General features: G+C 41.4%; 1 protein-coding gene across 3 annotated transcripts in view; it reads right to left on the reverse strand.

The window, feature by feature from the left end:
- grid1a (glutamate receptor, ionotropic, delta 1a) overlaps positions 1-24,794 on the reverse strand; it is a 269,061-nt gene that overhangs the window by 157,807 nt on the left and 86,460 nt on the right. For 2 of the 3 annotated variants that reach the window (XM_061690421.1, XM_061690420.1), the window contains exon 1: positions 10,281-10,420. The exons of the other annotated variant lie outside the window; for it this stretch is intronic. The gene's annotated coding sequence lies outside the window, so the exon portion shown is untranslated. Of the gene's footprint in view, positions 1-10,280; positions 10,421-24,794 lie in introns of those variants that run through there. 3 annotated transcript variants of the gene reach the window in all.

The following is a 24,794-nucleotide window of genomic DNA, read 5'->3' on the forward strand; positions in this document are numbered from 1 at the left end:
ACCTTCGACTATTTTTAACATCCATGGCGCTGCCATTCAAATTTACAATGACAGGGAAGCGTTTTATACAGTTGTTGAAGTGCACGTCTTCATGGAGTGGATAAATAGTTGACTCGATGGCCTGGTTTTGAGTCACACTCTTGAGTAGAGAGCGGCAAGGCCGTTGAGGATTGTCGTGTTAATTCATGTCCTATTAAGGAATTTCCTCCATTTTCAGCTCTCTTTGTTCTGCCAAAGCTGTTATTACACGCCGTGTGGTTACAGGAGCTTAATATGATATTTTTGGATGACTCTGTCGTCCTGTCAAGTGAATTTTGATCAATTAGAGCCAATTAACAACCATAGTTGCCAGATTTTCCTAAAATATATTGGTCGGTTTTCAAACTTGCACAAGCCTAAGGCATTTGTTCCATCAAAGCAGTATTACAGCTATACATTTTCTGACAAGAGCGTAGTAGGACAATTCTGTGCGATTTTATTTGTATACTGCAAATGAACAACCAAAAGTGTCAATTTTCTGAAAAATAATAAATAACGTTCTCCAAATTGTACGACTCTAAGGGTATATTCATTCCATTAAAGTAGTTATTACATGCCAACATGTTCTTACAAGAGCTTAGTGGGGAATTATTGTAGGATGAAAAAAAAAAATTAATTTAAAGTTAATTTTTTTATTCAGGTGGTGCCAATTGACAACCAAAGTTGGCTTAATTCTTCCAAAAATATTGGTCGGTTTACCAAATTGTAAAACTCTAATGGCATATTTGTTCCATCAAAGTACTATGGTTGTTACATGCCAATGTGTTCTTAAAAGAGCTTCGTAGGATAATTTACTATCATTCTCCAGCAAAATTGGTGTATTTTATCCCAAATATTGGTCAGATTTCTAAATTGTACAAACATGAAGTGATATATATCACAAATTAACGCTCTTTTGAGTCGCGGTGCGGGCGACTGTGTGCAACCTCAGATGGTGTAGTGGTACATTTGCCTGACTTTGGTACGGGCAGCGTGGGTTCAGTTCCCACTCAGTGACTGTGTGAATGTGAGTGCAAATGGTTGTCTCTGTGGCTGGCGACCAGTTCAGGGTATAGTCGGCCTTTTGCCTGAAGTCAGCTGGGATAGGCTCCAGCGCCCCGCGCCCCTAAAACGGATAAGCCGTATTGAGGCTGGATGGCTAACTAGCAAAGTGAGCATGTCTACAAGTGGTGAAATAAACACTTTCGACTCGCTGTTAAAGCAGGTAATGCGATAACTAGCATGGCCAACATCAGCTCGTTTCCGCTCTGACGTTACCTCACAAAGTGGAGAAGAGCAGAGAAGTAGGTACTAATTTTCTGAAAGACAAGTACTTTGACTGTTGCACTACATTTACGCATGCATGTCTTCACGCACGTTTTTGGAATGTGAAAGAAAGCTGGAGAACTAAGAGAAACCCCACTCAAGTACGGGGAGATAATGCAAATTCCACAGGAGGATGGACGGAGCCAAGATTCGAACTTGAAAACGGTGACGTAGACGTGCTAAGCGCTAGAATTAAAAACGAGCTTTGTACCTGTCACCTCATCCATATTCAGAATCCTTTTCATTTCTGGCACCACGACTTTTGTTCCAGATCTTCTGGGCTTTTTTGTCGGCCTCCATCCTTCTTTCTTTATCTCTTCTGCTCTCTGGGAGTCTTCACATCTCTTTGCTCTGACATCAGCCGGGGAATGTGGGACACAAGGGTTCCTTTTCATCTCCGCCTTGTTGAGCCGCGCAGCAAGAAGCTAGCAGCTGAGAGCCCATATCAGGACAACAGAGGATTAATCTCTCCTTTTGTCAACTTTTTTTTTTTTTTAACCTTCCCTGCCTAACCTTTTTTTAACCGGCTCTGCATGTTCTACACGTGTGCAGGTATTCATGGAGACATGGAAACAACTGATTGTTATCAGCATTTTTAATTACAGAGTTACCATCATTGGCTAGGAATCAAAAGGCTGAAAAATTACGAATGACGTGAGGTGCTGAATGCTTAGAAGAGGCACAATAAAAAGCATTCTCACGATGGCAGACTTGTCACTGATATTGTTACTTGATAAGCATATATATATATATAAACTTAATTAAGTCTGCTTTCAAACAATTAATTGCAGCTTGTATTTACATAGGGTCATGTGTGGACAAACAAACAGCAAGTCATTCTGTGAAAAAGTAGTGAAGAGAACAGGTAAAGCCTGCTGAGTAACATGAAAATGAATGATCATAATTAAAAAAAAGACTAATACACAGTAATTCCTGATACGTTGCAGTTCACCCAATGACAAACACATCAATAAATCAATACCATAATTAACAATGAGCTATAATTGAAACCATTAAGCAATACGGTCATAAAAAATGTAAAATGTATCGTTACACTGCATGCATGTCTGTTTTACGTACCAAATAGTGCTAATTGCTGCAGTATAAATTGGGCATTACAAGGGGACGAGCATTCATCATAACTGCTGAATCGCCATTCGTTTGCAGCAGGTGGACCGTCAGTCGTCTTAATAATTAAATGCTTTGAAAGGTTGCGCTGCGCTTCAAGCTACGAGTCATCAGCGGGAGTCTTGACATACACTTTACCAACCGACACTTGACATTCAGCCTGCCTCAGCAGCTGGAGTCAAGCAGCGAGGAGGAGCCGGGACGCTGAGACCACCCTGGCTCTTAGCGGCTCCTATTCCATCCAAATACTGTAGGCTTCCCGCTGTGACGCTTGCTCCCTTTGGATGCATTTAAAAGGGATAATGGACAGACTTTCTGTTATACGAGGCCAAATGTCAAAGTCAAGTATGGAGTAAAGAGAACACAAACAGAATACAAACCTCTACCAAGGCTTTTACAATTGTTACCTGTGAAATGATGAATAAATGACTAGAATCTTAAAGTGGGGTACTTTTACTATTTTTAGGTCTCATCTTCAGGTCGCTTCCTGATTGGCTATCGAGTTCGAAGCTTGGCTCAACTCGATGTTGACCACACACACAAGGATTTTGCAATTGTAAAGATTGAACAGATTTAACATTTATGACGGTCGGTCATTTTCCAAGCAGATTAGGGGGGTAAAAATTGCTCTTAACCCACCCCACACCACAGGATAATCGTTCAAGATCATGTTTCAGAAACATCCAACGAATACGGGCGGGCCAATGCTTAAATTCCTCCTGATTGTAATTGTAATTTGGTCCCACATCACAATCACAGTCTATGCCAAGGTTCAACTCACAGTTGACCCCACACATAATGATTTGAGAAATACTGAACAGGTTTAACATGATTGAGGAATAAAAATTACGCAAAACACACTCCATCCTGAAGTCCACGATCATCTCTACAGTCTTGAGCATGTTCAGCTCCAGGTTGTGTCGGCCGCACCACAGCTCCAGCCGCTCCACTTCCTGTCGATATGCAGACTCATCACCGTCCTTGATGAGGCCGATGACAGTGGTGTCATCTGCAAACTTCATGAGTTTGCGTTGAGGTGCAATCATTCGTGTAGAGAGAGAAGAGCAGCGGCGAGAGGGCACAACCTTGGGGCGCCCTTGTGCTGATGCTGCGTGTGGATGAGGTGGCCTCCCCCAGCCTCACCTGCTGTGTCCTGCCCGTCAGGAAGCTGTAACTCCACTGGCAGATGGCAGGTGAGACGCTGAGCTGGAGAAGCTTGGAGGAAAGGAGTTCAGGGATGATGGTTTTGAACGCTGAGCTCAAGTCCACGAACAGGATCCTCGCGTAGGTCCTGTCACTGTCGAGGTGTTCTAGGATGAAGTGCAGTCCCATGTTGACTGCATCATCCGCAGACCTGTTCGCTCGATAGGCAAACTGCAGGGGGTCCAGCAGGGGACCTGTGACGCTCTTGAGGTAGTCCAGCACGAGACGTTCAAAGGACTTCATGACCACAGATGTCAAGGCGACAGGCCTGTAGTCTTCGCACAGTTCCAGAGATCGATTGAAAATCTGTGTGAAGACTGGAGCGAGCTGGTCCGTGCAAACTTTGAGGCAGGATGGGGACACATGGTCTGGGCCTGCCGCTTTGTTAGTCTTTTGTTGTTTGAAGATGCATCTCACATCCTGTTCATGGATGGTTAACGCATAAGTCAGAGGTGTGATTGTGGTCGGTGGTGTGGCTGGGTGGGTGTGGGGTGTGAAAGTGTCCTTTTCAAATCTGCAGTAGAAGGTGTTCAAGTCGTTGACTAGTGTGCTATTGTTCTCAGCTTGGGGGGGATCGTCGCTTATAATTGGTCAGCGATTGGAATGCATGCCAGACTGATTTAGAGATGACCAATAAAATTGGGACGATAATTGGGGTTTTGTTGACTTTGATGAAAAGAGAAGAGAGATACTGATTAGCGGTATATATTATTATATTTGTACTCTGCATGACATGCTAAAACAGTACACATGCATTTCACCATATTACGCAAAGGAGTAGAAAACCCATTTCTACAAGTTTGGCGATGGATGGTGTATGGATCAAGGAAGATGGCCATAACATTTTAGTGAGAATCGGGAAAAAAGTCCATATACAGGAATTTATTTTCACCGTTGACACCGGCCATCGCTTCGACTTAGATGGACATTTGAGTGACAGTCTAGTTACAGCATATATAGTGGCCTTACCCTATTGTACAGGTCTGTATACTGTCTAAAAGAGTAGTCAGGAAGTTGCCAACACTGTGTCCTTGGCAGTGGTTTAGGCTTATCACCTAAAAAAGACCACCTCTCCTGACATCCATTAGAAATGGCACAGTACGTCCGTCAATGTCACGTAACACTCCCGAGCCCACCAGGCCCACTTGAGCGGGGCAGTGAACGACGTTAGACCCCAGACTCATCTTAATTAGCCCGATGTTAAAGGCCTCACATTGACACTTAAGGAGTGATGAATGGCGTTGCCTCGCCCCCGCCTCTTGTAAGATCATACAGTACCTGCGTGGAGGACTGCGGGAATGATGCGACATTGACTTCAATCATCGCTACATTGCCTTTTAAAATGAGTTTAACATATTATTGTTGTACCCCATTATGTTTGACAGTTTGGTCACCATTGTAACTTCCACAGCCATTTCCATGTGTTCAATGGAGTTTGCTCCTTGTATAAAGAATGTCCCCTGTGCTGGTGCACTGAGGAAATTCAGATGCAAACAGTTAAGGAACCATATTTGGTACTAAAAGTAGGTGTTAAGAATATATCCAGCATGCCTGATTAGAGGAAAATAAAACTATGGAAACTGTCTGAGCATGTATTCAATATGCTTAATATCCAGCTTATTCCATGTACCAGCATGCTCGTTGTCCTCACTAATAGGAAAAATCGCTATTCATCAAAATGCAGAATTATCGGCACCGATAAGCGGCCTGGACGATAATCAGTCTTTCCATAGTACATGGAACTTAAGATGGATATCAAGAATATTGAATAAAAGCTCAAGCAGCTTTTCATACAAAACTGTGTGTTTTCTCTCAGCAAATCAGCAAGAAAAAATACAGATTACGATGGAAGAAAACTTAGATGTAAGATCAAATATGACAATGGTCCACACACTTTTTTTTTTGAAGACTTCAGGTTCAACATGATGCCACTCCTGAGTTCCGTCCCTAGTCGTCATGGTAATGGACACTATTCTCGTATAGGCACAACGCTCAGTAGAGGTCGTCATTAAGGTCACAGGCAAGTTGAAGCCTATCCCGTCTGATTTTGGCCAAGAGGCAGAGCATGCCCGGGCTAGTCGTCACCCAAGGTTTGCAAACACAAAAACAGACGCAAACTCGATTGCCCACGCAAACAGATGTGGAAGCTGATCTTCCAACCGAGCACACCCATGATTGCGCCTGCCAAACAGGCAAAAATGTAGCACAATTTATTTTGTGCGTTTCTGTCTGAAAATGCAAAATACTGGGATGAGTATACATTATCTTTCTTTATATACACCACGTCTGAAAGGTAGGCGCAAACCTTTACCACTGGGGGTTACAACGACTGTGGTAATTGTGACAGGGAGGAGGCGTAGGCAAAACAAGAGGTGACGGTGAGACTAGCTCTTTCCAGCTGGTGTAAACATTTTTGAAATGCCAGAATCGAGACACACCGTCTATTCAGCAATATCATTTTGGAGCCTCTGAATGATCTAAGGGCTGAGTTGGAGGCTGTCACAAGAAGGAGTCATGCCGTATCACCTACTACAATGGGTTGTTTATGTACAGTAAGTGACAATTGGTGCCAGCCTCTGCCAGAGCAGTTTCAGGTGTGCTGTCCCAAGTTTTTAAACATCATGTTACACAGGATGGCCACATACATCCAGTTGACAAACTCTGGACAAGTTAAAACAAGCAAAACATTCATATGCAACATGTTCCCCCCTCAGACAGGAAGTTTATATACCACAATCGTAAGCACAAACATTCTTGGAATGTGCAGGTTGTCTGTAATTCAAAAGGGGTCATAATATACGCTGTGGCGAAATATCCAGGTTCAGTTTGCCTTTTACACTAACAGTTCCAACTTCATTTTGCACGTACTGTGCTGTCACACATCTTCCATGGTGAAAACCATTAGAGCTGCCTAAAGTGCAAAAAAATAGGGTGGTCGCCATCACTTTACACCTGTTGCCAATTGCGATCACAGCCACCAAAATCATTCTATGTTAGCGTGAACACAATTTAACACCCACTTTTTGGGAATTTAGTAAATCAGGCCCTAGGTGTACGGTACTTCAGTTAATCTGACACCTGTAATGGATTCAATCTAATGTCATTATTACTTAAGTGGATCAATAATTTGGAATCTGGATAAATGTGTCGTCGAAAAATCTCCTGGAATGGCTTAAGCACGTGAAACAGGCCGTCAGATAAATATCAAACAAAGTGGACATATGAACGGTGTGAACCCCACAAGGACATCAATGTCATGTAATGTGGAGTTAATTAAATGCAGCATGAGCCAGTCAGCAAACAATCCCCATATGTCGTGGTTTCTATTGAGTCCATTTATAAGAGATGTGACTTGGTTGTACTAATGCAATCCCAGAGGTTATTTCCCAATGTGAAAATCTTTATGTATATCAGGTAGCGGCTGTAAATGGGCTTCGGCTTATGTACGTGCAAGTAAACATCTCTGTTTTTCGACCCTGGGTTCAATTTCACCTGCTATTTCTGTCCCTCCGTCAACCCGCTTGATGGGCACACCAAGAGCTGATTGCAAGCCATTGATCGACTCTCAAATAGAAGCCAGGAAAAAGAAAATGAAAGAAAGATGGACAGCAGAGAGTGACAGATGTAAGGAGGAAGGAGAGATACTTCCTGCATGTCATCTTGCCCCTCAGAATCTGCTTTCACCTGGATGCTTTCATAATTCTCTTGAACGAAAAGACATTGTAAAGCCTTTAACTTTTTTTGTGGCTCACAATGCATAACAGGATTTTACCACTGCAGTCTTCCTTAGAGTCATCTAGACTGGATCATTGACCGAGTGGTGAATGCGATAAGTCATTAATCGGTGTGCAAACAACCAAGAAAGATCCAAGCACACACCAAGCTGTGCACTAAAACTTAATCAATTTTGTTTTTGTGCCTCACTAATTGATCTGTGTTCCACATCGATTGGTCTCCACAAGCCTGCAGTGTTTCCAGACATTGAAATAAAACCCCCAAATTAAAATCGGTTCATCACAATGCGTCACTCTTTAGCCGTCCGTCTGTGTTGAGAAGAACAAATGTGTCAATATTACACCAATGTCTTTTTTTGTGTTGGAAACAGATTTTAACATCAATACATCTGACTGTCTTGGCTTTCGGTAACTTGACTAAGCCTGTCCCGAGGGGCGGGGTACAAACTGGACTGGTCACCAGTTAATCGCAGGGCACATACTGTATAGATTCCTCATCTGGCTTGAGTAAAAAGCTTCAAAAATGTCAGTGGAAAATTCACCATGTAGGAAAAGTATTGGGGCACTGACCATTACATTTAAAAAATAAAAATTGGAAGAAAAAAAAGGAATATGAAATATGAACAGGTTTCACTCTTTTGAGAAGACTTTCTGCAGGATTTTGGAGTATGATGTTTAGAGTAAGATGTTTACATCCAGTCATCCAGAAAACCATGTCCCCGTTTTATTTGATCCCCAAGACGTGTGATGGATAGGACTTAAGGGCTCGAAAGTTCTTCCAAGCATGCCTTCAGGAAACTTGATTTGTGAACTGGGAGCAGAAAAATGGTCTTCTCCTAAATGTTTTCACAAGGTTGGAAGCATGTCAAAAATAGCTTGTCTGAATACATCTTGCTAAGATGAAGACTTATGACTCAGGTAGAAGAGGTTTAATTCATCCCCTAATTGTTTTAAGAAGTGTGTCCCAAGACTTTTGTTTAGTCGAGCATCTTCAGTTATGCAGTAATTTGGAAAGTGGGAAGCCAGAGCACGTCGACAAAACTCACTCCAGCAAAGAAGATTCAAGATTCACTGAGAGGCAGACTTGGCAACTGCTACTACACAATTTTGTTCACAAATTTGTTGTTTGTTTCTTTTACAAACTTCCTTTTTGTTCTATGCAACATTTTGTTATATTCCTCTGCACAATATGTCAGCGTGTATCACATCACTCGCACAGAGCAGATTCAACAGCATGTGATGCAGCCAGTAACCGAGGGCGAAAAAAACCAAATGGCCAACCAGCGTGAACATTCACCACAAGTTATTTCTATCCTCCCCCTAGTTTGGTGGTCTTACTGCGAGATTGATTGCCAGGATAACTATGACTAACGCGTTGTCCGACTTAATTAACGAAGATTAATGACGGCACAGTATTGACACAGTGTCAGCCTTGTTGGTGGGCCGGAAAAATGTGTGTGTGTGATGGGGGTGGGGGGGATGCCCGGTGGAAGTGGTGAGCGATGAAATCATCGCACCTTGACAGCACCAGTTGGCGTTTGTTGTTCAGCGTGAAAGACAAGTAAAAGTTACGACGATATTTGCAAAGTTAGCTGGCTCAACATTAGCACTTCCCACCGCTGCTGTGCCACATTAATATGCAGCAATACAGACATTTGTCGGCAATGTAGAAAACTTTGCCCTTTAAAACACGCGCACAATGCACCGTATTGCAGTCTGCGTGAAACTCCAATGATGACTCAAGTAATCAGGAAAAATATGTTTATCTGAGAACCTGCATTAACCTGAGATTATTTGCATAACCTTAATAACAAGCTCATCGTCTTTAAATTGATAAGGTGAGCACTTCTTACACTTGCTAGAGGAAGCGTTATTGTGCATTCAGGGCACCATGCGTCTGCTTGAGGAAGATTAATAGACGGGGGACTCCTTGGGGGAATTTCTGGCTCTTTAGCCACTAAATGCCGCGTGATGCCGGGAAGGTAGTGGGAAGTAGAATTTAAGACCTTGGAAGAGGTCCCGAGCACAACAACGAGCTCAATATGACAACAATACCGCGATGTTCACATGTGCATTTTCTGTGGTTTCTCCCTAAGGGGACGTCGCACATCGTTGCTTGACGGTGCGTGATGCTCGGGGCTAAACTAATATGGCAGTCGGTGGAGCGTGAACCTCTGCCAAGGCTGAACAATTGTAATTTAGCCAATATAGACACTGAACTCCTGCATGTCTGAATTTTCAGACAGCGGATCTCTACAGCAAAGTAGAAACTACAGAATATAAAACTTGTGTCGCTTGGCGTGTGTGTTTATTCTTATCATTTTTAACCATGGATCCTCAAACGTTATAATGCACTCAAACAATGAGCAAGCAGTTATAGTTCGCGGTGTTCCCACACTATATCGCGAGTCATTTTTTTTGCCCCATGCTATATCACGTTTTTTAGAGCCATCTTTTGAGTTTTTACAGTATAATTACTTTGTATAATAGCTTTGCATGTGGCAAAGGAGAGCCTGTTTATAGAAGGTCAGTAAAACGACACAATGAGCACACTCACGGATGAGCTGCTGTCAGCCACAGCTCACGCCTTGACACTCACACGCAGACTGGTCGACATCGCACCCCACCCTACCAGGCCCCGCTTCTTAAAGGCTTATTGTTTACTTTTATAATGTGTTTAAAAATGTGCTGTTTGAATGTGTTTCAAGCATATAGGAGGTAATATAGGTTTGTTTTATGGCCTATAAAATGGATTTTCTTTTTTTATTATTATTGCAGGTGGGTCTGGTCTGTATCTCCCATGATAAATGAGGGTTGAAGTACTTAACTTTATGTCACCTTTACAGTGTGTTGTGCGGTAAGAAATATTACCTGTTAGAAGCTAATTAGATACCATCCGATGTCCACACCCAGTCCTCCACAAACATTTGGTGATATCGGTAAACTACTTTTTGCTCTTTTACGAAAGGTCTGCTTAAAGATTAAGTATATGTTGAAGTCTGTTTGTCATCATCGTCCTCTGACTATGAGCTTTTATGTGAGATACAAAGCGATTTAAAACATATGCCTGCGCCCACTCTATCAACATCAAAGTGAGCCCATGAGCTGCATTGCGACAGCGACCCTCGCAGATGCGGACCTTTCATCTGAACAAGGTATAACACAGGAAACACTGCAGCGACACGAGCATTCTTACTGTTATTTCCAATCTAGGAATCCTTCTCTCAGTCCGTAGACTCGATTCCTTTCAACCAATTGTCACTGAGGTCATGTAGACCCATCAGATTACGAGCACATATTGTCTCTCTGCAAATAATCTTGTTTTGTTTTTATCAGTGTGAAAACAGAAACACATTCAGTTTGAGGGGATTGAATTGTCTACCGAGAGTTTGGCAGCGCTAGGAAGTAACGAAGTACAAATACTTCATTACTGTTCTTAAGTAGGTTTTTCAGGTATCTGTATTGAGTTGTTTTTACTCTCGCTCTCTCTTTGGAAAAGTGATTTTATATTCAAATACAAATGTGTACCCTGTAAGGAGTTGCATTAGTACTAATACTTTTACTTTTTTTTTGCTTCTACCTACACTATTAAGTAGCGAGTACGAGTACTTTGGCCACTTCGGGAGGTGAGCAACTTCAGACTACGTATTTGTTATGACCCATTTGGGAGGCATAATGCAGTTGATAAATTAGCGCCACGCATATGTTACGAGGGAGTCCTCAGTCCACAGGGGTGACCTTTATCCAAATTTCTACCCAAGACATACCACGGCATAATGTATAATTAACTTACTTAACCTAGTTAAGTCATAATTACAGTAAATATTTGCATGAAAAACTCTTCCAGGCCAAAAATATAAAACAATCAAATGAAAAACAGTAAGTACGGCAGTGAGGTATTGCTTGTTAAAAACTTTATAAGATGGTGAGAAAAGATGACTATTTAAGTGCGCAGTCACAGGATAAAATTGACCAGATCTCCTGTTGACATTAAACAGAGCTCATTTAAGTCCAGTTGAAACAGGCATGACAAATAAAAGGTTTTATTTTGAAGTTTTCCTTTCCTCCGAGACATGAATCGATCAGTACATGAAACTGTTGAGCCTAAAATGAGAAGCTGTCGCTGCTTAATCTGGTCCCAGACAAGGGAAGAAATCATAGTGATGGAAGAAGCAGGCTTTATGAGAGCGAATGTCAGGGAGCGATCAGTAGGGGGACTGAATAAAGTCCTCGGAGACAAGGTGCTGATAAAAGAGACAAGAGTTGTAATTTTGAAAATGCTAGGTAGTGCTGGGCCGGCTGGCATCTATTTGTTGTCTGTGGTCTTAGATAAGTCAACGGGTGGCGGTGATAGCCGTGTCTGAAAAGTGGGGATTCAAAGTCTATTGATGTATCACACAGTTTAGCCGTATTGGGGGGATGCCAGTGACAAGGCTGAAAATAGAATCCCTCAAAGACTTTGATGGAAGAGCAAAGATTTACAAATCCGACTTTGGAGCTTAAGGATTTAGTTTCTGATAACAGTCTGAGTGTTGTTTTTGGAACGTATCTGAGTCAGCCTTTGTTTTCAAAAGGACTTACAGTAGCTCCTTACAGACATAAAAGTTTGAATGTTACCGCTGCCCCTGCAAAGCAGCAGGACTACAGAGGATGTGGCCTTGGTTGCAGTCCTTACGATAAAACTCCATTTAGACACATTTGGTAGATATGGACAGTATATCTGCATCTTCATTTTTGACCTGTCAAATATGAAGGATCGAAAAGGCAAATAAAACCTTATTGCCAGTTGCCTTTGCAAACATTCTGTTGTCAACAGATCTTGACGTTTTTAGAGATGATTTCTGTTTTGAAGCAGGAAATTCATTGATAATGGATGATATCTGATTCAAGGTGCAGCATGGTGTAATAGTGGTCAACATGTTTACCTCACAGTTGACAGTTTCTGGGTGCGAATCTCAATGTTCTCGCTGTGTTTGCATGAGTTTTCGCCGGGTACTCCGGCTTCCTCACACGTTGAAGACTAAATCGTCATTAAGGTGTGAATGTGAGTGTAAATGGTTGTTTGTCTATTTGTGCGCTTGACTGGCAACAAGTCTTGGGTGTACCCCGCCAAAGTCAGCTGGATTGGCTTCAGTTAGCCACCACCAGAGCTGTCAAATGTTACGGATCGTTCCTATCTTGTTCCGGAAATCACTGAACGCCAACTCGTTACGCCCGTCACACTAATTGTTTCGGAGCTCCTACTAAAGCTAACCCCAACCCTAACCCTAAACACTATATTGTCAAAAACAGCGCGTCCACATTGAACAGCCGCCCAACTTCCCTGATTTCTGCTGTTCAGGTACAATCGAGGGAATGCTTGGCAAATGCCATTTTGCGCCGCCCCATCAACCTACGGCTTGCTAAACACGATGCAGAGCCGCGGCGGTGAAAGGTCGCGTCGCATCCGATGTCAACACAGCATAAGGCACTTATGATTCTCTCCAGGGCAGCAGATAAGCTACACTGCTGACAATTATAATTTTTACAAAGGGAGGACGAGGAGTAATGAACAAGGGAAAGATGGAGAAGCTATGCTAATTGCAAAGCTATCGTGACATGGAGTTGCGAAACACCGAAATAAGTGAGTGCGTGGTACAGTCTACTTGTCACATGTGGCTGGAAATACGTGATAGCGGAGAGGAATCAACTTTGAACAGCAAAATAGGAGGCAAATTAATAAGTGTCTGGAGAGAAAATAAACAGGGAGACAGGACGGCCTCTGAAAGCATTCATGTAATTAATTAGTACATCACCCCATACATCACCTGAGAACAGCGGGCTATAAGGTTAAAAGTATATCAATATAATACATATTTATAACATAACCTTTATTAGTCCCTCAATGGGGAAATTTGCATCATTACAGCAGCAACATTGGATACAGGAAATACAAAAAATGGCATGCAAGAGAAGTACATGGCACAAAATAAACTATCCGATCCAATCTACCAGCACTATTTGTTTGCAAAATAAAATGCTGAGTTTTAACTGTGACTTTTGAGATCTGATTAATCTGATTTAATAGTCTCTTTCTTTACTGCGGCTGAAAACAGAATCAGTAAATACTAATTAATCCATATAGATATCTTTGACGATGGCATGTTGAAATCTCATGTACTTTGATTCAGGCTCCAACTGTGTCCGCCATTACAAAGTCGCCGCAGTAAATATTAAAATAAATACTATTAAGGATTATGAATATAGAGTATTGATTATGTTTTGCAATTGAACAGAATGCAGAATTATTTTTATCCTAGTACGGAATACACTGCAATAACTGTCGTGTGGCAATGTTCTTGGCATTATTTCAAACATATGGAAATGCAGCCAAATTGTTCTTGAAGTGAATTTCTACAGGTTGGCAGCTCTGCCCACCACCCTAATGAGGACTTGTGATGCTTGAGAATAAATTGAGAATTGTAGGGATGTGGATCTGCATCACAATACAGTATGTACTTCACAATACATGTAAATCAACTCCTGATGCGATTCACTCCAGTTATGATACAATAATCATACCGCTCCTTCCTTGTGTACTTAAATTAGTTGTGCCGCCGGTGTACTTTTTGAAAATTGCCCGAGTTTTGTCCATATTTCATTTTTTTTTTTTTAAATGCAGCCAAATTTATGTCTGTGACATCTCGCTATCGTATTTTTTCCCCTCCACATCTCGATGTTACATTGACGCATTGTCGTCAAGTAAAGTTTGCCAAAAAAAACATGAAACAAAGTTTATACTCAAAGGTAACGCGATGATGATGAAATTCAATTACAGAAATAATGTGACGGACTGCGTCACCTCAAAGCACCTCAGAGTGACTCATTTCTCATCAGCATTCGCATACAGAAGGTATTCATGCTGCTAATTCCGTAAAAGAGCTAGAAGACCCAGAGGACATCAAAAACATGAGGTGATAGGGGAAACTTTTAATGGACAACAATCTCAACAAGTTGAATCGCAAAACAGCACGAACGGAACAGATCTGCAGACATATGCAATAACGAGTTTTTAAATTAGGCGGCCAAGCAGTGTGATTTCCTTGAGGGAAGCGGGAGGTGAGGAAGATGATGCGAGGCTGAGTGAGATTCCACATGAGTACTGTTATCTTCTTTTTATTGCCATAATCTTACAGTCAGGCATATCGCATACACCAGAGACGGCCGCTAGCTCAAAAGAAAAAAAGAAAAAGAAAAAAAAGAGCTTTATTGTGAGATATCAACATTTTCATATCGGGAGGATGACAGAGGCAAATGTTTGTGACGCATGAACAAATACTTAACTCATACGGCATCCACTAAAAAAACATACCACAGCATTACCTCTCTCTGTGTAATGCACTGCATCTTGTAATTATTTTTGGTCATTTTAGAGTGGGATTTTTTAAACATCTCTATGGATCATATTCTATCGTGCCTGCTCTAATCCTAACCCCCTTACTCCAACTCAAACCCCAACCCTAACCGTCGATTGAGTGCTTTAAAGTTATGGATGTGGTAAAGAAACAAAATGTATAATTGCAATGACGTGCCTTATAGCAAGTGCCTACAGATGCCACAAGATGGCAGCAATAAAGCGCTACTTTTGCCTTAATGAAGCTCAATTCATTTTAACATAGTTCCTTTGCACCAAGATGGCATCCAAGTAATACTTACATTGCTTCGGCTTGAGCACAAAAGTGAGTAATAGAGGAGAGGTTCCAGAAAACCGCGAATTCCTAAATCCCAAACCGCGAATGCGTGAGGGTTCACTGTATAATCGAATTAATACGTAATATTTGTATTATTTTTATATTTAAATGTCATATTTCAAAATGTGGTATTTTATTATATTCTTCCCATTGTTTTATAAAGGAAATATTTAGAAATAATAAATAAAGAGTAGGCGGCACGGTGGGCGACTGGTTAAAGCGTCAGCCTCACAGTTCGGAGGACCCGGGTTCAATCTCCGGCCCCGACTGTGTGGAGTTTGCATGTTCTCCCCGTGCCTGCGTGGGTTTTCTCCGGGCACTCCGGTTTCCTCCCACATCCCAAAAACATGCATGGTAGGTTTATTGACGACTCTAAATTGCCCGTAGGTGTGACTGTGAGTGCGAATGGTTGTCTGTTTGTATGTGCCCTGCGATTGGCTGGCAACCAGTTCAGGGTGTACCCCGCCTCCTGCCCGATGACAGCTGGGATAGGCTCCAGCACACCCGCGACCCTAGTGAGGAGAAGCGGCTCAGAAAATGGATGGACGGAAATAAAGAGTCATAAAACTAATATGACCCCCAAATGTTTTCAACTCAAGACCATAGAAACCAGTAGTTTGGGAAAGACTGCTTCGTAAGAAGGGCGCCCGTTTCGGAAACATGCTCAACATTCACTTAGTGGCATGAGTCAATAATCATCATGGAAGTCACGCACACACAAACGGTGGCTACCGAAAGGCTAAACGAGCACGGGCGGCAACATCTGTACACCTCAAGTTCATGTGGCCTTGTGGTGATGGAGTGCAAACATGATGATGTCTGAGTGGAGCCTCCTGCTTTTGTAATGAGATTGCAGCTCTCTGCAAACAACACGTGCAGAGAGACTCTTACCAAAATAAATAAATAAATAAAATTTAAAAAAAACAGTCATCAATATCAAGCTGCCAGATGCTCATTTTACACCATCAACACCTCTTGAAGTGAACTCATTCGGAGGGGGACGAGATGGCAGCCGGCTACACGAGTGGCACACTTTCGCTTCAAGCCTCATTTACCTCGACGGCAAAACAGCTCAGGCCATGAATATTTACGTCGACTTTGTGTTTTTGTTACATTACATGCATTCGACAAAACCAAGGACGAACAATCCTAGTTCGGAATTGTATGCGTTAATACAACCAGTGGTGTGAAGTAAAGTACAAATACTTTTTCCAAGTATCTGTACTTTGAGTATTTATTTTACTTTTACATTTGAAAAAAGTACTTTCTATGCCTTACTTTCTCAAAACGGGTGTTACTTTTTTAACCTGTATAGCTATGTATATTACAAAATACAAAGAGAGGAAATGGGCGAGAAAAAAAAAGTGTGGGTAGTTGAGTGGCTATTGGCAATGATCGCCCATTGACTGCACTCGCACATTTCAGGCACAGAGACTCAAAATGTTCCGCTTTTTAGCCGCAGGGTCATACAAAATTATAAATGCTGTTGGGCATTCTTGTAAGACAATATTTACAATGTATGTTGCATTGATACTGCTTGGCACCAGCCAGCTGAATTGCGCTTCATAGCCGGAAATTTTTTTTCTTGTGGCGGCTCACGCGATACGACATAACATTTTTGACGTTACCTCTGCGCTAATGTGATATCGTTCACCTCTGATTCAAATTTTGAAGCGTAACAAAACAGATGGCTGTTGGTCAGCCGTTCATGAAAACTAGTTTCAGAACCCCACACAGTGCGCAACAGTGCTGATCTGTGTATGCGGCGCATGTAGCGGACACGTCGCCAAACACAAATAGCACCAATTCAGAATGGCTCGATCGCAGACACGTTTTGGGAAATTTGCATTATGAAACATGGATGAAAGCAGCGTGAACCTGCTAAAATTGACGTCGACGTGAAAGGTACTGTACAAATGAGTCATCGGAAGTAAGCAAAATCATGAAATTTATTGCTAAACAATCTGATAGGGAAACTGTGCATTTTGCCTGACAAAAAAATCATACTCTTACTGAAGAGCAACCCACTCATGATAATCCACTCCTCCAACACTATTCTGTTTTTCCTCCCACAGGCTCTCTCTCATTTCATTTTCCTTGTTTTTTTTTTCTTTGTCCATAATGGCGGGAGACCATTTGAGCGGGAAAAGCGAGAATCCATTACCTGCTATCACTCTCTCTCCTCTGACCTGTGAAAACACTTTGGTGCTCCTCATCAACAAAGAAGGGCGGAGTGGAAAAACTCATTATTAAAGCGAGCGCGAGCCTCGGACACAGGTGGCTGGCGCAGCCGGGAAGATGCGGCGCGAAGTTGGCCGCGACCCAAAGGCCGAATGGAATAAGTGGATGGAGCTGAGCCGGACTCTGCGGAGACAAGTTCTCCAGAGACAGCGGGCGCACAAAGTAATAGAGCAAAATAACAACATCCACTGGGAAATATGTTGCTCTGGACAAAGTAAGTTCGCAACATTTTCTCCCCCCAACGAAGATTTGAGGCATGAGGTGAATTGATTTAGAGCTCAGAAAGCTACAGTTTGAGGTTTTTTGTTTTTTTTTTACCCTACAATATTTTGAAAGAAATATTTCAAAATGCATACTTAACATCTGCATGGCAGTAAAACCTTGGCATTTCATTTACACCCAAAGAGAAAAACAGGCATTATGATAATGAGAAAACATTCAACAAAAATTGTTTTGCACAAAAAAAAAGCCTATACAAGCTTTTTTTCAAGTCACAAAAGAGGTTGCAGCAGGTAAATAGTAGGGAGATGAAAAAGAAATAGTAGTGCTATTGTAACATGTAAACTACTTTTACAATAGTGGTGTATCAATGTAATTACCTGTAATGATGAATGACAAATCACAAATATTTTATTATTTATTTTTAATGTGTGTAAGTAGTCATTCATAATTTCATATTTTGTATTTGTATTATATTATTAATTTAGAAAGATTAATGACAGATAAAATGAATAATGACAATGAGAATAATGATTTTACATTTTCTGCTGTTAATATTCATTTTCCTTTGATCTTAATTGTTGGTTTGTTAAATAATGTATATATATGTACATATATATATATATATATATATATATATATATATATATATATATATATATATATATGCTTAAAGGGTTCTAATCACTGCAAAGTCGATGCTAGTTTCATGAGCCCCTCTGTGTGTTTTGCATTGTGTGTTAGCTGAAGCTAATGGACGTTCATAAATGATGTGGTTTGGTTAATACCCAACATGTAATTCTCCTTATTTATGTTTACACTTCAACTGGGACTGGCAATAAACAGCTTGAAGCAAACAGCCACTTTTTCTGATTTTTCCCCCCACTATCCAATATCTACTAACCTTGTTACCACCATTTAGTGGTCGTTACGCAAACATTTGCGAGCAAATCAAGACGATTTTTCGCGACGGCTCGTATCTCGGAAGTCACTAGTAAATTGAGGCACAACTGCATTCGGCTTTGAATTATTCAATTTTTTCCTCCCACTTTGGATCGTAATGATATCCCTATACAACTTGCAATGTGAGCTTCCCGCAATTATGCACACAAGGCTCCAAAAGCCCATGTGATGTCTTCATCTGGAGGATGAGTCCTGATTTCTCGCCAGCAGCCTCTCTTTTGCTATAATCTACCAACTGAGGTTCTTCAGCAAGGTGCGGCCTGAAATGGAAATACAGTTGGACACAGGCGTCCATGTCCAGCAAACTAACGATGCCACAAGTGTTAGTATTAATGACAAACCCAAAGATTGGGAAAGAAAAGTGTGTTTGTGTGATTCTAATTGGAGACTTCACTGCATATGAGAGTATGTACGTGTATGCATGAGAGCGACTGTGCAGGACGGCGAGCACGGCTGCTTGACCCCCCCTGGAGCTCCAACACTGAGACGGAATACTGATAGGAGCTAGCCGAGTGTGAAGAATTAGGATTTCTTCTCTATCTCTCTATCTGCCCCCAAACCTCCTTCCGCCTTGCTGTCTCACCACGTCTTTCTCGCGCTCGTCCTCCCCTACGCTATTTCCCCCAGCTCTCCTCTTGTTTATTGTCGATTCATGCGCTGTTAAAATTCTGCCACGGTCCATGTTTCCCTCCCCAGTAGACCGCACTCTATTATGTCTCAGTCAGTTGCAGTACATGTGGACTAGACTCTCGCGCACAGGTCATTTTGTTGAGAGTGTGCTGTGAAACAACCTGGTGTTATTCAATAGCGTGTACGCCATTACTACACTGAGCCACACACACAATATGTCTTTGCTGCTTTGATTTTAGTATCAATTACAGTTTTGAAGTCAGTTTTAGGATTTCAAGCCAAGGTTAGGGATAGACAGTCTTGTTTAAAAAAAATAAAAATAAAAATAAAATAAAAAAAGTACTTGAAAGTGATAATTGAGTAAAAAAGTACAAGCATCATAACAGGAAATAACTTTGGTAGAAGCAAGTCCCTTTGGCAAATATTACTTGGGTAAAGCGCTTAAAGTATCTTACATTAAATGTGCTAAAGTATTCAAAAGACTGCTGTGATTCAGCCATTATATTAAGCAACAATTTATTTCTAACTCGTAGCAGTAATGAGTAATTAAGTAATTGCAGAGTAAATGGCAACGTCAATGCTAGGTTCATTAGCCCGTATGCAGTTTTGCATAGTAAATTCTGCAGTTCGATTAAATATGCACTGTGTAATTCTGCTTGTTTTATGTTTAAACTAACTGGGAATGGCTTTTTTTTTTAATAATGAAGACATGTTCACCTATGTGCTGCTTATTGTGAAGTTTGTTTTCATATCAATTAAATATATATATTTTTTAAGGGCATCAAATTGTGGTTTCAAGACAGGATTAGGGTCTCAAGTTATGGTTTCAAATGAGGGTTTCAAGAAAGGCTTAGGGTTTCAAATCAAGGTTTAAAGCCTGGTTTATGGCTTCAAAGTAGGGTTTAAAGACAGGGCTGGTGTTTCAAATTAGGGACAGAAGGGTTAGGGTTTCAAGTTGTGGTTTGAAATTTGGGTTTCAAAGCACTTGAAATTTGAAGTGAGGGTTCCAAATCAGGATTAGGCTTCCAAGTAAGGGTTTGGAGTAATGGTATGAAATTAGCATTTCAAGAGAGAGAGAGAGAGATGGTTTTAAATTTGGGTTTTAAACCAGGGTTAGGGTTGAAAAATTGGGTTCCAAATAGGCATCTGACAGATGAGTATTTGGTTTCATTTTAAATGTACTGTATTTTATCATTTTTCTATTGATAACTCCCTTTTGTAGTTACCTTTACATGACAATTAACCATGCTCATATGATAGTATTAAATGTTTAATAATTGCCAAAGTTCCACCTTTGGAACAGATCATCTCTACCTGGGGATACTTTTTTGAACATCCCAGTAAATTACGGATAACAGGCTCTTCGCAGGGAACGTTTCCAACGTGAAGTGGACTGCACCTCTATGTGCTTGTTAGCTGAAACAGGACTCGGGGGGGGGGGGCGCCTAAACTTTGTCGCCTCAATTAAGAGGTGCCCTGTCAGCGAGTCCTTAATCTTGAGCGAGGGGAGCCCGTGAATACCAGCCCAGGCTGCGTCCCTAGTGAAAACCCTTAGTCCTTCATAAACTGGTACAAAAGAGTCCTGAGGGGCCATTTTTTTTTTTTTTTTTTTTTGTTGCTTATTCGCAAACTAGCACATCATATGTTAAAAAAACACAGACAGTTACTGAATTTAACACAAGGGGTAAAAGGAAGGCAGGCAGCCAACTTTGTTAACTATACTGTATATTGTGCGTACTTCTCCTGTATCTCATTATAAACTGAGAAAAAGAAACAGTCAGGCATTCAAGACATCTATTTCAAATTAGGGGAGCACGGTACCCTAGTGGTTAGGCACATCCGCCTCACAGTTCCGGGGTTTGTGGTTCGAATCCCATCTCCAGCCTTCCTGTGTGGAGTTTTCATGTTCTCCACATGCTTGCTGCAGTTTCCTATGGGTATTCGGGCTTCCTCCCACATCCCAAAAAACATGCTTGGGTTAATTGAAGACTAAATTGGCCAATGGTTTAAAGGAGACTTTGAATGGTTGTTTGTGCCCTGCGATTGGACGGCTACCAGTGCAGGGTGTACCCCACCTCTCACAAGTTAGAGCTTCTAACCAGAGTTTGGGTTTCAAACCAGGTTTAGTTTCAAATTAGAGTTCAAGACAATTTTAAGGTTTCAAGTTATGATTTTCAATTAGTGGTTAACAACAAAGTTGGGGTAATAAATTAAGGTTTCAAGCTTTCTTCATAAATTGGTGCAAAAAAAAAAGGTCCTGCTTATTTGTAAACTAGCACATGAAATGGAGTCCAAAAAACACAGAAAGGCAGTTCCTGATTTGAGCACATGGGGCAAAACCAAGGCAGGCAAGCGAAACCTGTTTAAATGTACTTTCAGTGGAAACTGTGAGAAAGAGAGAGAGAGTCACCGCTGCCTTTTAGGCATTCAAAAATGTAATTACGGGTGCATATGGGAAGAGGCCCCGAGTCGTCCCTGCGCTGTCGCTTAGCGTGGGATTATGACAAACTGGGCCAATGCGACATTATTCTGTTGTGAAAGGCATCACCACAGGAGGATTCTCTCTGTGAAAAAGCGGTGATGTCTCCTTTCAGCAACAGTATTGGCAAAGTGACATTTTTCTCTTGCTCGTGCAGATAAGAAAACAGTCAAAATTACCTGATTGGTGGCGTCGTCCAATCAGAAGCAAGAGGGGAGAAGAACGAAAGAGAAAGTTCAAACATCCATTGTGCAAAATGCATTCAAAGAGTCGGTGAGAAGCTATGAATGGACAGCCATCATCTTCCACGTGTGTGTCTGCTACTTGTCATTAATCACGATGTCCGTGCAGATGTCGGCCACGATTTCGCCGTCACAGTGTTTATTGTCATGGAAACGTTATTAAGAGGGGCTGGGGCGGGGGACAACAACAACAATGAAAACAATCATATCATCTCACACTGGCAAGCAACTTTGTCACTTAAAGGCCATGGCTTCCCAAAGCTGCAGCTGTGAATTATTTGTGCTTAGACTAATTCCCGTGCTTAGTAAAACTGAAGGTCATTTCTTCCTGGGATTTATCAGTCTTGCGATGACTTGTGATGTGAATATTGATTAACATAGAGGAGCCCCCGCGTATCTGCGGTTCGCCAATTTTTTTTAACCTCTCTGAAAAACTTCTGTTTTTCTGCTCAGGTCAAAGCAATAAAAGAACTTTGGCATCTTGTGCCAAGGAACTATGTTGAACTGATTTGAGGAGTTTCCGTTAGACAAAATAAGTGCTTTGCCACCATCTTGTGGCATCTATAGTCAATTATAAACCTTTTTGAAAGTCTTTCAAGTAGTGGTTTCAATCCTGGGTTGTGGAGCTATGTCAAAGTGAGTTGAGGAGCTTCATTTAGACAAAAAGTAGAGTTCTACCGCCATCTTGTTGCAGCTCGGTGACAAGGAACTATGTCAAAGCGAGTTGGGAAGTTTAAATTAGATAAAAGTAGTGCTTTGCCGCCATCTTGTGGCATCTATAGTCAATTATAAACCTTTTTGAAAGTCTTTCAAGTAGTGGTTTCAATCCTGGGTTGTGGTTTCAAACTAGGATCCAAGCCAGGGCTAGAGTTCCATATTTGGAGTTTAGCTCTGGGTTATGGTTTAAAATTAGGTTTTAAAGGCAACGTTGGGGTTTCAAGCCTGGCTTTAAGCTTTAGGGTTTTAAATTAGGTTTTCAAATTTTGTTTTCAAACCTGGGTTAGAGTTTATAACAAGGGGGTTTTCGACAAGGGTTAAAGCCTATTTAGACTATTTAAAACAATTGGATAATTAAAGTGGAACCTGGGTTGAATGTTCTGAATCTGATCAACATTTTCAGGCAAAAGCCATTTGTAAAGTAACAAACCCTTTGTTATGCATGATACCATACAACAGTGAGAATCAAAGGGTTAACTGTGGGTGTATCCTGCCATTTGACATGTTTCCATTTACTACAAAGTGAGTCGATTGTGTGAAAAGAAAAGAAAACTTTGAAACTGAAGTCTCAGTTTCTTTGCACCCACAGCGCTCTGATAGAGCCCAGATCCCGTAAAGGTAGATAAACTCAAGAAGAATAAAGTGTAGTGTTATAAAACAGTTCACTAAATGACAGCTACGTCGATCTGAGGTAATTTGAACATGACAGGCAGTTTCAGGAGGCATACCCCACATTTGCTTCAACTCACGAGAATTCAAATGAATATAAGTGGGCTCCCCTCAGTCAAACTGTTCCTGATTGATCCTTTTTAGAGGAAATAACACATTTGTACTATTCTCGACTGCTTTTTTGCTCACTGTTGTTAACACTGGCAGAACCTCATTTTCCACCAAACCACACAGTCTAACACAGCTGTACAGTGTACGGTTTAAGAATTCTACAACAGAAGCTGGCTTGTGTTTAAAGCGGGGGCGCTGTAGGCGAGATGGCAGTTGCTGCATCTGCTACGTAAATAGCGTGACATCATAGCAGCGCCATACAGTGTCTGCTGCCAAAGGATTCAACAAAAGAAGCTGAAGGCGCCCATTGGATTCTTTTAATTCCCGCTGTTACACGGAAGTGACCATTTTCTTCCGGTTAGGAAAGACGCCAGCTTCCCAGCAAATATGGACAGGATTAAGCACTATAGAAAAATGGATGGATGAACGGACACATTGATGGTTGTACAGGTTGTTGGGTGAATTGATGATGGATGGATTGGTGGGTGCTTGTTTAGGAGGACGGATGGATGAATGGTTATAGGTGGGATGGATTGATAGTGAGATGAAAGTTGGTGGATGGATTAAAAGATGAGGAATGGGATGTAGGGAGGCTGGATGGAGAGATTATGACTCGAGGGCTTGGCAGTTTGTAGGTAGTATGGATAAATAGCTGGATGGATGGAGGGGTTTTGGGGAGGATAGGTGGATTGAATGGATGGATGATTGGTTTGTAGGGATGAGGAATGGATGGACAGATGGCAAATCAATGGGTGGGCAGGTTTCAGGGAGGATGATTGATGGATGAATGGAAGGATGGAGACTTGGTTGGGAGGATGGATAGCAGGATGGATGGACTTTATGTCTCAATTGACTGTCTGTTGTCGTACTACAGCGGCTCCAATTACCGGAGACAAATTCATTGTGTGTTTTTTGGACATACTTGGCAAATAAAGATGATTCTGATGGGTGGATTAATAGATTCTCTTCATTTATAAACCATAATCATACAGTTTAGAAGTCGTAACTTTTTTTTTTTTTTTTAAATAAATCTGATTATAAATTTTAGTGGTCTTAACCCTAACCTAAGAGGAACTCCAGAAATGATCCTCTTTGAAATTAACTTTATCTATGAAGATTTAGTGCATGTAGATTGGCAAAACAATACAATATGACCATAATCGACCATGCAAATCAGACCGACGTGCACAAAATACGAAGTTCATACTTTCGGATCTGAAGCACTGGCAACCATTTTCGTTGAAAAGCTATGCAAAGAATTGCTTAATGTAGCTTCAAGCTATTGAGTCTTTTGAACCGCAGTGCTAACAGATGCGCTGTGTTTGTTTAAGGCACAATGCTTCGGGGTGTCCCCCCACCTACCACCCACTTGTTTCTGGCTTAG

Source organism: Phycodurus eques, chromosome 11, assembly GCF_024500275.1.
Source record: "Phycodurus eques isolate BA_2022a chromosome 11, UOR_Pequ_1.1, whole genome shotgun sequence".
NCBI classification, from domain to species: domain Eukaryota; kingdom Metazoa; phylum Chordata; class Actinopteri; order Syngnathiformes; family Syngnathidae; genus Phycodurus; species Phycodurus eques.